Source organism: Xyrauchen texanus, chromosome 6, assembly GCF_025860055.1.
Source record: "Xyrauchen texanus isolate HMW12.3.18 chromosome 6, RBS_HiC_50CHRs, whole genome shotgun sequence".
Lineage (NCBI taxonomy): Eukaryota > Metazoa > Chordata > Actinopteri > Cypriniformes > Catostomidae > Xyrauchen > Xyrauchen texanus.
Genome location: NC_068281.1, coordinates 40,043,361 through 40,059,411, shown reverse-complemented (window position 1 = coordinate 40,059,411; position 16,051 = coordinate 40,043,361). Strand labels below are relative to the sequence as shown.

The 16,051-nt window shown below is 38.5% G+C and overlaps 1 protein-coding gene across 1 annotated transcript in view; it reads right to left on the bottom strand.

Moving 5' to 3' along the window:
- pth1r (parathyroid hormone 1 receptor) overlaps window positions 1–16,051 on the bottom strand; it is an 80,109-nt gene that overhangs the window by 34,964 nt on the left and 29,094 nt on the right. The gene's annotated exons all lie outside the window — the stretch shown is intronic.

The following is a 16,051-nucleotide window of genomic DNA, read 5'->3' as shown; positions in this document are numbered from 1 at the left end:
GACCAATTATAAAAACAGCTGTTAAAAATAATAAAACAGTGTAATTTATTACAAGGGCAATTGCTTTGCCCTCACATTCTGAATTTAGGGGCATTTTTGTGTCAATTCCTGTTTAATCCGGTCCATGATGGTCTTTTCCAACATCAAGTCATATAAAACATGTGGCAATTGCTTTCAATAAGCTTATAGAAAACATTTCATGATATGGCATCTTAACAGTCTTATTTCACAGTTTCAAGGCAATTTTGTGTAACTGATTGAAGAAAGAAAAGGGAAAAAAAGACACCCATGTATCATGCTGCATTCACAAGAGTAGATTGCCATATGTAATTGATGACCAATTATTCATGATCCAACATTTACAACTTATATTGAAAAAGAAAGCACAATGTAGATAATGCAATGGGCATTACAAACGTATTCATATTCTATATATATATTAACTCATTATTTTTTTTTTAGATTGATAAGGTTATGTAATGTAGTATGACCAAGTAGTCCTGACTAGTTTGCTGAAAGGCAAGTCATTTTCTGCTTGTATGCTTGTTTAGTCCACTACTGATTCAGTCGGCAGAGGTTTTTCCTTGTTATTAAAGCCATTGCTTACATTTTGCTACATGTAAGTGTTTTTACACACCTGGTCATGGGAGATAATATACTGTATCCCGTAACTTAATATCAGTATTATAATTTTGATAGCAATGACAAAAGCACATATTTTGTTCCACTGATGATGAATAGACCTGCACCCTCATATATCAGTGAGACAGTTATAAAACCAATGTTAAACTCTGAATAAATCGACTATGTTTATCTTTCTTAACATCAGTGCATACTCCACTCCAACAAAGGCTTTTGCCAAGTAAACAAAAAGAACAATGCAATGTGATCACAATTTCTATATAATTTTTGTACTTTGGCTCTCCACATGGTTTTTGGTAACTGAAATACCTAGTCTAATACCTCTTTACATCCACTCTGCCACAAGAGTGCAATAAAACTCAGAGATTAAGTGATCATTAGAGTTAGTGTAGATGCTCTGGCAAAGCAGTAGAGCCAAGCGTCATTTACTAATCTCGTTCTCTCTAGCTTGTCCTGTATTATTTGTACTGTCTGCTGAAGAAAAAAAAAAAGAAAAAAAGATTTGCTGAGGGTAAAGTTTGTGTTTCATAAATTTATTTAAAAATATAGCTGCAAACAGCAATTGTGGGTCCAAGCAGATTGGAAAAGTGGAGAAAATTAAAAAAATTGCCAAATTTAAAAGAACAGATCTGTCAGCGGTAAGGCCTCCAGATACTTTGTAGGCATTCTGTCCAACAGTTTTGAGTTTTCTAAAAAAGTATATATATATATATATTTAAATTTTGATCTGTCAAAATGTTTAGAACAGGGGTATGCAAAGTTTTTTGGTACAGGGGCTAGTGCCCGTGCTCTGCATTGAATTGGTTCTTGTATCTTTTAAGACCAGAAATAGTTGTGTACACAATTTTCTGAAGTGTATATGTGACTGATGGGATTATTCTGTAATTGCCTAAAGTATTGTATTGCTCTACAAAGGTAGATACTCTTCTGTCAGGTATTAGAAGACTGAGCATAATTATAAATGATTTCTTTCTATAATTCCCTTGTAATTTATGATTCAATTTAACACTCTCTACATCAGGTGTCTGTTTTAATATAGAAAATAGAAAATTATAGAACTTTTAATGTTTATCGCAAAAATTGTAAAATGGTCTGCACTTATATAGCGGCTTTTTTTTAACCTTATCGGTATTCAAAACGCTTTACACTGTGACACATTCACCCATTCATACACACATTCATACACCAATGGCGGCAGAGCTGCCATGCAAGGGAGCAACTTGGGGTTCAGTGTCTTGCCCAAGGATACTTCGGCATGTGGAGTCATGTGAGCCTGAATTCGAACCACCAATCCTGCGATTAGTGGCCGACCCGCTCTACCACCTGAGCCACAGCCGTGCGTGCTAATGATGCAGGCCAGGTCAACGGTTTGTCCGCAAATGGCTTGGCTTTCCATTCAGCACACAACTGAATAAAACAGGCTACATCTGTATGTTAATCTAACTCTTGCAGTAATCATTTATCATAGTCATATTTTTATATTTATGAATTACACAAATACAAATATTTGAAGAAGGTTGACGGGCGAGTTTAGTAGCACCAAACAGCACAAGCAGGCTCAAGAATGGACACGAAGTGGTCCTTGAGCAGAAAAGAGGGCTGGATCTGGCCCTCGGGCCATAATTTACTCATGTCTGTTTTAGAAGAAGTAAGTCATCTGCTGCATCTGAAAATCGATACTTCCCTCCATTTCTAGGCATAAGCAAACTAGGTGGTCGCCTAGGGTGGCACCTGCTGGGGGGTTGCCATAGAGGAGGCTGCCGCAACACTGATTGTTTGTCAACAATGATTACCGTGTAGTTTGTTATGCATTAATTTCACTTTCGGGGAAGGTGTTAATGTCTGAAGTGCTTTGATAGACCTGGATGGAATTTCTTTGATTTAATGCATTCCCTCACTATAGTTCTTAAAGGAATAGTTCATCCAAATATGAAAATTCTGTAATCATATGAAAATGCATTTATCAAGAGACATGAATAAACATCTCATGGCTAAACATGAAAATTTGTAGAACTTGCATTGACATACATTACCACAAATTTTAGGCACTGAATCAATATTAGATTTTTTTGTCCCAAAACATTTAGCCTTTACCTTACACATCAGTCAACACATTATACTTGTGTCAGCAGAGTAACTAGGCAGGGTTTCATTAAATTAAAAATGGCCCGGCCAAAATTAATGAAATGAATAGACTCTCTTTTATCTTATGACTGAAAGGTTGAGTGACTCTCAACTCAACTGTGCACTGCCATGTTTGGATATGATAATGAGACCAGCGTCTCATAGGCCATTTAATTTTTCGAATTTAGAAGTTCCAGAATGGCACTGAGCTTTTGGGTGGGGGTAATATATATATATATATATATATATATATATATATATATATATATATATATATACATACATATATTTCAGAAATATACCTGAAATAGGATTTATTTTAAACAAAAAAATCTCCTGAACTGAGAGTAAAAGAGAAATCTCATTAAAAAGAGATTTGATTGAGACATTTTGTTTAGGAATATAAGAATATATGGCCATTAAAACATAAATAGACATTGGTATAACAAGATCTATTAAGAGCTGTTTAGATATCTCATTATATCAGCAGCAGAGCTGTGGAACTGTCCAAGCTAGGATTCTAGAAGATTCTACTCCATCCCGACGCTCGCAGCCACCCGGGCAAGCATGGCCGTCAGCTGCGCATGGCAACAGACTGAACAAACCCACTCTCCGATGCTGTAATCGAAAGCTCATCCACTTTGCGAGCAGCGACCGCGAACTCGCCCTGAGATGAGCCGGCGGTCACATCGCAGAACTCGCTGGGGCAAACAAACGTGCTAGGGAATGGGAGGTCCGTGGGGGGTTTCCCGGCAGAGAAGCTCCCATTGAAATCCCTAAATTGCACCCAGTGCTAACCGACCCCGCCTCATACCCGTGGGTACAGTGCATGGTGGTCGATCAGCCGGTACAATGCCGATATCTCACACAATTTAATATAGTAAATAACATTCATATAATTGCAAAAATATATATATAATAAACTCTTTTTTAGCACTATATTTACTAAATTTCACACAAAACTAAAAAATTATTGTAAAAATATATGTTGTATATTAAATGGTAGATAGCAGTTTCTTCAGATTTCTGTTTAGTCATCTAAATTTTAATCATATATTTGCACATGAATAAATTGTTTGTATATTTGGAAGAAGGAAATAATAGTACACACAGTAGAACAGCAACCATGAATGGCATGTCCATGTTAGTAATCGCATTTTCTCAAATAACACTGAATCAAACCACTTGTACATACAGTGCATAGTCAATAAGACACACTGTTTAAAAATAAAAAGTTGAGTAAACTCAAAAAAGTATGGAAACCATCTGCAAAGCATTTTTGAGTTAACTGAACTTCAGGCAAATTATTTTTACCAACTTAACAATTCCAATTGAATCTCAAGTTTCATAAAATTAATACAATAAGATCAGCTAACTCAAAAATATCAATGATCATTAAATTCAATAAACTAGAATTTGTAAGTACAGCTCTCCATAACTTTCAATATTTATGAAACAAATATAATATGTATATCTATATTTTGACAGAAGATCATTTATCAGCCCTTTGGTTTAACTTGGTGTTGTAGGTTACAAGAACTTCAAACTTTTAGAAGTTGAATAAACTGCATAAATAAAGAAATGTCATCAAAGCGAACACAAATTACCCTGATGGTGACTTTAAACAAAACAACTTTTTACAGCAAAACATAATTAAAAACACATAAAGAGAAAAAACACCTATTATTTCAAATCAGATTATTTACAAAAGTAATAAAGCAACACACTTTGACCAAACCCACTTTAATAAATTCAAGAGCAGGGGGTTGTGGGTAGTGTCTTCAGCCACAATGCTTCACCAGTGGGCATACTCAGTAGCAGACGCAACAATGTGAAGTTCATAATGCTCAGCCTTACAAGGTTCCCTCAGATTTTGACCCAAGGATTTTCAAGACCTTTCCATAACTTTAACAAATGGATAACATCATAAAAGATATGAGTCGAAATCAAAAATTTAAATTCCCACATATTTTCAGATTTTCTGTGGTAGAGCCTGGCTTTATAGACTTACAACTGTGAAATTTGATTTACATTTCACAGAGGTGCACAACGTTTCAAATAGGGGTGTGTTGGAGGGTCAGTTATCAAACTGATCATGCTCAAAAGCATGTATGTTCTACCTTTACCACCAGATTTGATATTGTATGTGCTCACTGTTTAAAAATGTAAGTTGCTCCGACTTAAATGGCATAAAAGTTTACTTAATTGATTGTTTTAAGTAAACAATTTTTTTTCGAAATTAGATAGTTCAATCCACTTTTAAAATTGAGCTTGTCTACCTTTGCGCTTTTACCTTGGGCTGTATCCGAAAACGTAGGCAGCTAACTTGCTACCTTGCTGCCTAATCAGTTAATGGCTTAATTGACATCTGTTTTGAATGAATGAAAACACTGGATTTTCGTGAGGTTTGTGAATTACAGTAAATTACATCTGGGAACTGTTGATTAGAGACTGTTAGAATACGTGTTTTAGAGGTAAATAAATGAGCGCACCACATGATGCTGGATCTGTTGAAGTTGTGTGAGGTTGGTTTATTACATCTGGTTAAACAAGATATGCACATCTTTGCAGACGGTATATGATAGTTTTATTGACATTTGCATTTTTCTCATTAGACAAGACAGCTTAAGTTACAGGGAACTTTTGAGGAGAGAGAGGGAAAATGAAACAGGTGAGCACTTTAACATTATGAGCTTAAACGCGTCTGCTGCGACTCTGATATGAGGACCATTTAAATGAGACTGTACACCAGTCTATTATTGTAGTAACACGATGACCAGTAACATCAAAACTGTGAATGATCGTTTACATGTCTTTTTCGCTTCACATGCAAGCAGGCGAAATGGGCAAAAAGTAATTGAAAGAACCCTGGTTTGGTCTCAGTACAGTTGCGCATGTGCACGACTGCAGTTGAATCAGAGTTCCCCTTCTGTCACTCACTCGACGTTGTGTTGGTGTAGTGACACTAGGGGTCGCTCTTGAGAGCCCCGAACAACTCCTATTCTTTGAGAAAAGGCCATGCAAGTTCTGAACCTGACCTTACACAGACTCCCGTTCAAGATGCTGATGCATAAACACATTTTGCCGTGCGTCTGGCATCATGATTGGTTCGCGGCGGTAGACCTGAAGGACGTGTATTTTCATGTCTCGGTTGTACCTCGACACAGACACTTCCTACGGTTTGCTTTCAACGGCCATTCATAGCAGTACAAGGTCCTCTTGATATGAATTTCTAAAACAATGATTTTAACGGTCTGATCTCACCAGAAATCCAATCCAATCTCTATCAAATCTTCAAAATGTTATTCAAAATTTTTTTGAGGCCAGCTCTACTCCAAGTTCTAGAACTCCAAGTTGGCAATGCGAATACAGGTTCAGGTTTTTTAATTATTCTCTTTACCCTTATAGGTTTTACATTACGGCTAAAGCACAAAAATAATTGTGCTTCTATTTATAGTATAGGCTATGTAGATGTACAATTGCTTTGTAAAGTACAGTATCTAGGTATCTGTACATTGCATTTTGAGGTTCTGTGTAAATATATAAGACAACAAAGGTGTCCTTATCTAGTTTTTTAAGAAAATCCTCCTCCAAGATCCACCAACTTTTCACTCTCCTAAAGTAGCACTGACAGACTAGACATGCCAGTGAATCATCCTAATTAAATTGGGGCCAGCCATCCCAAATTGTCTGTTTAGTGGCAATCACGTGCTGCTTCACAGCATCTTTCCAATGTTTTTTTTTTCTTCCTCCACATCTAGATCAGGCAGTGGATTTCTGAAGCGTCTTACAGTCGCCCAAATATCTGACCCCACTGAGTGGCAGCATCAGCAACCGTAATATTCTATCCATCAATATTTTCTCTTCTCTTAAGTATGAAGGTAAAGGGAAGTAATATTTTGGGCACTGAAAGGGGGTACAGAGGAAAGACATTTATGGTTACACATAGTAAACAACCACAAATGGAACACCATTTTGCCACAGGCAAACATGGGATAGATACAACTTGTTTGCTGTCCTGGAAGGGGCAATATAGAATATTCCAGAATCCAATCCAAACAGGTGAGGATAGAAGACTAAGATATAAATTTGCTCTGTATTGACGTAACGTTATGCAGAGGTTGAGCCAGTCACAAACAGGGCACAAAGGACATATTTAACCAAAAACGCATTAGCAAAAGCAAATAGTGAGAAGTGAGAAGATAGATATGTTTTTAGCTATAGCTCAATTTTAAAATGCTGTTTATGGTAGTAAATGGTAAAAATTATTTACTTTAAGTGTCCTTTGACCATATCCAGGCAACAAATCTCTCTCAAAAAAATCTCTCTGGAGGATTTCACTAAGATAGTGTCCTCTGCATTGTTTTAGCAACTAATTCATTAAAGCCGCAAATTAGAAGCGCACATAATTGGCATTGATCGCACCACGAATTGTGGACATTTAAAAAGAAAATCAACATGGTCAGATAGGAAATCGACAAAATCTACATTTTGCTTCCGAAAGTTCACGCAACCTGAAATGAACCCCAAGTGCCATCGCCCATCAACATTTTCTGAGCAACCTCCAAGACACGGCCCTTACAAAAAAATCAAGAGTCCTGAAAACTTGCCGCAAATACGGCACTCTTTATTTTCACATGAAAATGAGCTTTCTATTCGCCACAAATGTTTGCCAGAAGTTTGCAGTGGTGCATCTGCCGCAATGCTCTGACAAAAAGTAAGAGTTTGCCGCAAAGCTCATTTGCACGTGAAAATAATGAGTGGTGAATTTGAAGCAAGTTTGAGAAAGTAGCAAGAGGGGTTCTGGTCCCGTGGGAACCAATAAGTAATTGTGATCACATAAAAAAATGGTGAGCGTGATTTTTTTAGGATGCATTCTCACTCTAAAATATCATTTTTACCACAGTGATGGTTAGGTTTAGGGTTGGGGTTTGGGTCAGGCGTATGGGGAATACAACATGCATTCCTGTTGACTGTATTAGATCATTAATTAAGGTGACATTTCACCCAGAAACTGAAGCTCAAATGTGCCAATACATTCCAGGTTTGGCCACTGGGGGCTGTGATTTGAATTTCAATAAGCACAAACCAGTTACACATTACACACAGAGATTTTGCACTCCACCTATTTGCATGGTGCAATTTACATCAGCACATTTTGCTCCTTGTAAAAATGGACTGTGGATGGTTTGTAAGGCGCAGGGTTTTGCAGTGGCGCAATTGTTTCGTGAATTTTCCCCTTCAGTTTACTGGATTTGGAATTGTGGAGGGATTACAACAAATATCACTTTATAGGCTGCAACTGGTTCGGCTATCAACACAAAATATGCATCTGAGCTTATGCATTCTCCTATTTGATGCTCCATTAACATTTATTCATAGAAAGCATTTGACTTGGCCATCACTAATGACAATAAGTCACCACGTCAAGAGTACATGCTATATATGTTGCAGAGTCACTCACGTCTGACCTCATTTTGTACAAGCCAAATCCTACTTCATTGAGTGACAAGCAGTCACTGACTCTTCTTGTCTATGGCATTCTTAAGTGTAATTCAATCAGATATATATCATCTTGGTGCCATTCATAGCTGATTTACATTACTATGTGAATGTTAAATTGAAGCGGAAAGCAGCATAGCTCCTTCAGAGATACAGAAATTAGCAATTGGCTGCGAGGTGTTCCACAATTACGCAACACAGACCTGCAATTGTCAGAGTGAAAGTATCCTCCCGAGGCTGGCAACAATGTACAATAATTGGTGGAAAACTGATCGTCTTTACCACTCTATCAAGATACAGAGCGTAATTCGGGATTAAACCTTCCCCAGAGGCGGATCACGGGTAATTGGTCTATTATTTTTGAAAACTAGTCCCTCTCATTGGCATGACTCCCAGCCACCAAAGTAAACATGAGAGTCATAGGGGGAGGCTAAGATATTCTTATTTACAGTATTTCATTCAAAACACAGTCTTCTTCTTGTTAAACGGAGTTGGAGGCGGCCTAGGAAGAAAATGAGAAAAATACACAGCATCAAAATACACAGGTTTTTTGCACACTCTCTGTTTGAATGACGCCATGCCTTGCTATTTCAGTGTCTGAAGAGGAATCTATTTTCGAGGAAATACCTCAACTAATATTGAGCTTGCTGTATTTAGGCTTAAGAGAGTTGAAGTTAGCCAGCTCGGAATGGAGTTGCTTTATTATTTCATGAATAGGAGCAGGCTGCTGACTCTGCTTGAGCCAATAAAACTAACACAAATAGCTACTGCACATCTGAACACTGTTGTATTTTGCATCACACCTCATTATGATTGAATGATGGAGGTGTTTCTTAAGTGGTTCCGTAGTATTTAAACTATACACTAAATATATAGTCGTTTCTTCAGGCACTTTTAGCACTGTGAGCTTTCAGAAAGTACAATCTCGTTAAAAAATATTTCACACTCTCAGAAGTTAATTTAATTTGATTAACTACAATTTGGTTAATTAAAAAAAATATATATATATATATTATTATTGGGACATTGTCTGGTGTGGTGGAAATGATGCCCCAGTTGTGGTACAGTCATAATTTTGATAAATGGTTTGATGGTTATTGAAATGGTTTGTTTATTTTGCTCTTTGTTTAGACTTTTATAGATTTAAACTTAACAATTAGCATTTTTTAAATGTATTTTCATATTGAAAGTCTGGGTCTGGGACAAGGCTAAAACAGTAAAATCTATACATAAAAGGCATTCGAAAAGTACAAAAACATGTGAAAATATAACAAAATGAAAAGAGCTTAAAGTGGATAGTTGTTAATAAAAATGAATCCCTGGGAAATGAAATTGAAGAAAACGTACCCAGGAATATTTCACCTCGAAATGAAAATTCAATATTATTTTTGAACCATACCTTTAAAAATGATTTACACAACAAAGAATATGTGATACCAAGGCCCTGATTTACTAAGACTCCAAATTAACGGGTGCTAATTTGCTTGTGCAAATCTATCAAATTGCATGTGCATGGCCGTATTGCAGTAAATTTGCTAAGAAAAACGTCTCGGTTACTGTCGTAACCTCCGTTCCCTGATGGAGGGTATGAGACATGTGTCGATGAAGTGACACTTGGGGTCGATCTTGAGAGCCCAAAACACCTTCAGATCTTTGAGAAAAGGCAAATTAGAATTAGCGACTTGAATTAGCATGCCGCCCCCCCCACCCGCCAGGTATAAAAGGAAGGCCAGCAGGCAAGTTCATTCAGGTTTTGTACTGAGGAGCCAAGACAAGCCATTACAGCAGCCATTACAGTGGTCAAGTTCTGTCTGTGGCAAGAGGGACACAATGTCTCATTTCCTCCATCAGACGTTCCCCTTCTATCACTCACTCGATGTTGTGTCGATGAAGTGACACTAGGGGTCAAATATACGAAATGCCACAATGACTGAACTGGTCACGTGAACTGCCGATGCAGGTGTTGGCAAGCTACTATGAGCATAGGAACAGATGCACTCAGGCTGCATGGAGCCTCCCCTGACACCCCAAGACGTCATGTGCCCTGAGGGGGGGGAATGAGACGTAGAAAATATGGGAGCAGCCCGTGCCAGCCGCCTTTTCTCTCTAAGTTTTCTCTCCGTAGAAAAATAGATTCAGCTGGGGCCTAGAAAATGCTCATAAAACGCGCCGGGAAGGCGTTCTTTTGGACTGGACCTGGTAGGCCAACGCTATGGTATCCACGATCCAGTGGGCAAGCCTCTGTTTGGAGACAGCGTTCCCTTTCCGCTGTCCACCAAAGCTGACAAAAATCCAAATAGATGCGCAAAGCGCACACCGGACACAGCAATGATAAGGCTGGGTCTGCCTCCTCCAGGGGCAGCGCTTGAAGGCTCACCACTTGATCCCTAAAAGGAGTCGTGGGAAACTTGGGCACTTGAGAGTCTTCACCGTACCCAGTGAAGCCCACAAAACGTCTCCAGCGTCAGCCACATTGGCGCCGTACCCAGAAGATGCGTTCCCTCGAAAGAAGGAGAGCCGCGCTCATAGAGTTGCCATGGTCATGTTCTTGCAGAGAGAAAAGGCCGGCATCTAAATTGCATATACATTTCATGAAAACCACACAAACATTGCCAAGATGTGCTATTTAGTGCATCTAAAAGATCAGCTATTTTTGAATGTGCAATCAAATTTGCACTTTTTCATTTTTACGTTTTTAGAGATGCAAACCTTTAGTGAATCAGGGCTATACTGTATTAAAAACTTCAACAAGCTTACTGTCAAAATGTAAAGGTTTGGAAGTAGAAGTAAGAAAAGGCAGAGATTTCTAAAACGATAGAAACATAAACATGCTCAGATATATCATTTTGAGTCAGAAATAACCTTCACTGCAAAACAAAAATTCTAATGAACAAAAACACATTAACAAGAATACACAATATAAAATATAGATAAAAAGATCAATTCAGCTTTCTCTCAGGGGGCCTGGGTAGCTCAGCAAGTAAAGACGCTGACTCTCAGCTCTGGAGTCATGAGTTTGAATCCGTGCATGCTGAGTGATTGCAGCCAGGTCTCTTAAGCAACCAAATTTGCCCAGTTGCTAGGGTGGTTAGTGTCACATATGCTAACCTCCTCTTGGTCGCTATAATGTGGTTCTCGCTCTAGGTGGAGCATGTGGTGAGTTGTTTGTGAATGCTGCGGAGAATAGCATGAAGCCTCTACATGCACTTTGTCTCCATGGTAACGTGCTCATCAAGCCACGTGATAAGATGCACGGATCTATGTCTCAGACATAGAGTTAAGACATTCGTCCTCCGCAACCCAGATTGAGGCGAGATAATACACCACCATGAGGACTTAGAGTGTATTGGAAATTGGGCATGCCAAATTGGGAAGAAAAGGGGAGAAAACCCCCAAAAAGAAAAACCTTAAAATGAGGGGGTTGTTCCATCCCGTTCCCATGACAAGTTCAAATAATAGAATCATTAGCAAAAATCAGATTTTTCTAACCGTGTGAACACGCAGAATGTGTTCGGAATTATTTGAACGAATTAGTGTGTCCACAAGATGGCAACACTCACAGTTGAACCGTTGCTGTCACAACGAACCTCTAGAAGTTGTAATCACTGCTAAACAACAGAAGATGAAGGTGGAAACAACAACAGTGGATGTGCATGTCAACAGCGTGTGTGTGAGGAGGTCAGGAGATCCCTGCGTTTGTATATCTCAAGTCTGAAGGAATATAAAGACATCTTTTATGGGTATAAACTCCTGAAGAGAAATAGTCCAGTCATAGCCACATGCACCAAACGCCTGTGTGTGCGTGAACAGTAAATGGAGTATTCTCTGAAAGGCTGCACATTCGGCAGTCACATACACTAAAGCTTAACCCCTTACCCAAACCCTGAACCTAACCATGATTTTATAAGAAAATAACTTTTGTGTACTATGGAAGAAAGAAAACATCAGGGTGTGGAACGAGATGAGGGAAGCATATTAAAGATTATTGACATGCATAGGTCATTTGCATTTTATTAATAAATTTATAAACTCTTTAAGTTAATTGTTGAATAGGAGGCTAGATACAATTTGATTCCTGAATCAAGGTTGTATGATATATAACAATTTTGCCATCTCTAATTATTACTAGTTCTGAAGAGACTATGTTAGTTGTTCAAATGCCTATTCCTGAAGTGCTTGCATTAGCACCATCCTTTGGTGAAAACAATGATTACTATGGTAAAGTGTTGTAAGAGTAGTGCATATTCAACTATTTCAAGAGTCAGATATGACATGTAATTTCTAGGATCGAGCAATCATAATGCTGTCTCAGAGTAACTGCAGTAATGCTCTGTAAGCCACAAGAGATGCAGCACTTTTCAGTACATTTCAGAGTTAAACGTTCTTGCGTGGCAGGCTAAGAGATTTGTTGGCTAGTTCAGCTGTGGTCAAGCTTTTGCATCGTCACCATGGGCAAACACAGCTATGTTCCAAGATGTTTTGATTACCATTATTTCTGAGAAGCAAAATGCATACACAAGATTTGCGGCATTTGCTGTATACAAAACCAGACATTAGTCCTGAGTTGACTTGTTATCAGTGCTTTTTGTTCAAACTATCCCTGAACAATGGAAACAAAACTGTGGGAAGTCAGAGAGTCATGGGATACATTGTTTTATGTTCTAAAATTGGGAATTGGTAAAGTCTGCATTAAGAAAGCTAGAAATGAATTAGCAAATCTTGCAGATAAAGCAATATTCTGAGACATAAGAGAAGTCCACAACCAGCAATTAATGAAGACTAACAATGGAGTTCTGCATTAAATAGCTACATTTCCACCCATGTTGCAAATTAAATTTCAGCAGAAAAACCTTAAAGTCCCCATGAATTCAAAATTGACCATACTTACTTTGTTTGCCTAAATTGATCGTTTTGTGGTGAACAATTCATCCATGCAAGTCAATCCACACAAAAAAAATTTTTGGCTTCGTAATCTTTAATCGAAATCTGAAAATTCCCCGCCCCTCTGCATTGGAGGACCTTGCCTGATGACGTAGGTCTTCCTCCTCCTCCTGCTGCAGGAAGGGGACTGCTGGCGGTGTTTCAGGCGGCGAGTAATCCTCAACAACCGATTGTAAACTTGCGTTAAGATCTGCCTCCATTTCTGAATGAAACACCTACTTTATTAGATCCAATCAGGTGATAGTTGGAAAAAAAAGCCACGCCCACTAGTTTGCCTAATTTAGTATTCCGTTTCTCTCGGAAATACGTCACAACACTGGAGAAAAGTCGTTTGCAACTTCCGGTTCACGGGGACTTTAATATCGCAAACATAATGTGTGATTAAAACAGTGTTTCTATCCAATGTGTTCAAAAGAACAAATGGTCATTTCCAGATAAACTCTAACCAATGTGACTCTTTATAGAATAGAATACCATTGGTTTAGAGCACACAGACAACACACTGTAAAGATCTTGTTTCGTATCTGGGAGCGACAGCGTGTCACTCAGTTCTGGGAGCACAACGTGTGTGTGCATTCATCCATTCTTATGACTTTATTGGACAGAATAAATATCTAGAAGATATTTTTCAAAAGTGTCAATAAACTTGCTCTTAAGCACAGTCCAAGTTTGAATTCGACTTATTTGTTCTGCAAACTCTATGCAAGCTTTGGATTTTCAGGACACCGTTATTTCAGGATGACCTGAAAAACATTTCAGTTGAAGGGGGTGTTTGGGGTGAGTGGCGACGGCCTCCTTGATTTCATTGATGCAAAATCATCAAACAGCAATCACATGGTTGATACTTATTGTCACAAGACCACTGAGTCGATCCTGTGTCACGGTGTACCTATACTGTTGATTATGGTTATCTTATGTTTGTTCAGAATGCAAGAATGCATTATGAACATCTATAATCCTAAATATTTGGAGCCTTTTAGGCTGAGTAGCCTGTTAGGAACAACTTGGGGCACCTCTCTCCCATCCCAATCTTGTGAGCTCTGGGCAGAGGTACACTGTCATGCCACCCTAGTCACCTACCTATACGTTAGGCCACCGCATAGTTTGCCTTTGCCTTGAAATGGCTCTGACTAATATTTAATAGCCTATATAAAACATTATTTGCAGTGCTTGATATACAAACCCTAAAGGCCTCGATTTACTTCCGTAGATGTTTTTCTTTGTTCAGGGGTAAAAAAAACCTTTTAAACAGCCAAGCAACGGTATACTGTTTCCGAACATTAAGACACCACCACATGCGACGTGGTAGGCATTTAGAAGTACATTTAAATATGAGGATGCTACATGTAAAACATTACAATTGTGTTATCAATTACTTTATGCCTAATTCTGAGTACAATTCACATGAGGTCAGTAAAAGAAGCTGTTTTTTGTAAAAGAAGCAGTTTTTTTTCTTCTTTTTTAAAATGTTATCCCCATTTCTCCAAATTTGGAATGCCCAATTTCCACTACTTACTAGGTCCTCATGGTGGTGCGGTTACTGACCTCAATCTGGGTGGTGGAGGACAAATCTTAGTTGCCTCTGCTTCTGAGACCGTAAATCCACACATCTTATCATGTGGCTCGTTGTGCATGACACCGCAAAGACTCACATCATGTGGAGGCTCATGCTACTCTCTGTGATCCACACACAACTTACCTCACGCTCCACTGAGAGCGAGAACCACTAATCGTGACAACAAGGAGATTAGCCCATGTGACTCTACCCTCCCTAGCAACTGGGCCAATTTGTTTGCTTAGGAGACCTGGCTGGAGCCACTCAGCACACCCTGGATTCGAATTTGCGATTCCAGTGGTGGTAGTTACCCAGGCCCCTAGTAAAAGAAGCTGTTTTAACCACTCGATGATGATTTTTAAGTAATATATATGCAATAGAAATTGTTTAATTTGTCTTGTTTATATTATGAATTCATGAAACTAATGCTCTAACATGCTATATGCGGCCATATGTCGGTTATACTCTGTTATTGTAATTTATTATGACACTGATACCATTGCAAAGATAAGTTTATAAAAGTGTTAATGTGCAGAATAAACATAAAACAATGACGATAGAGGCATATCTTACTTTAGATAGTTGTATGAATGGCTTTCGCTGCAGATGGCACATGAGTGAATGGGCACTTGAGTGTATTTGAGAAGATCTGATTCCTTTAGCAGATTAATTAAACAAAAATAAATCACATGACATGTTTTGGAAATGTCTCTAAGCCAACGATCGTACAAATATAGGTACATTTGCACCAGCTAAAAACTGTGTTCAGGTTGACTGATTTAGACTGATCAAAAAATTTTAAGAAAACTAGCCATCGGCCTCAAGGTAGATGGAGCTCCAAGTCATACTAACCGATGACATCGATCAATGGCAGTATGAAAGTGTTAAGCAGCCGTTAAGAATTTTTCCTAAAAGTTTGCCCCAGCAATCTGTTCCGAACGGCTGAAAGGAGTGCAAAAATGTTTTCGTTTAGAATTACGTCACACCCATTCGTTCTTCGATAGCAACACCCTGGCAACTGGCCACAGCACACTAGCATTGTGATGCCAACTTAAGCATGGGCAAGCACAACTCACATTTTCTTCAGAAGATGTGAAGATCTACTATTATGTGTCTAACCCCCTCAAGCCCTCCTGGTCGCTCTGGTAATGTTTTTATCCATTATAAGATGAAACACTGAGTTTCAGGAATGCGTGACATATCGTGGGATCCCTATTTAATCAAACTGCATCCCGTGAACAATAGTTGTATTACCTTAACATCACACAGGGATTAGTTATGGATGTG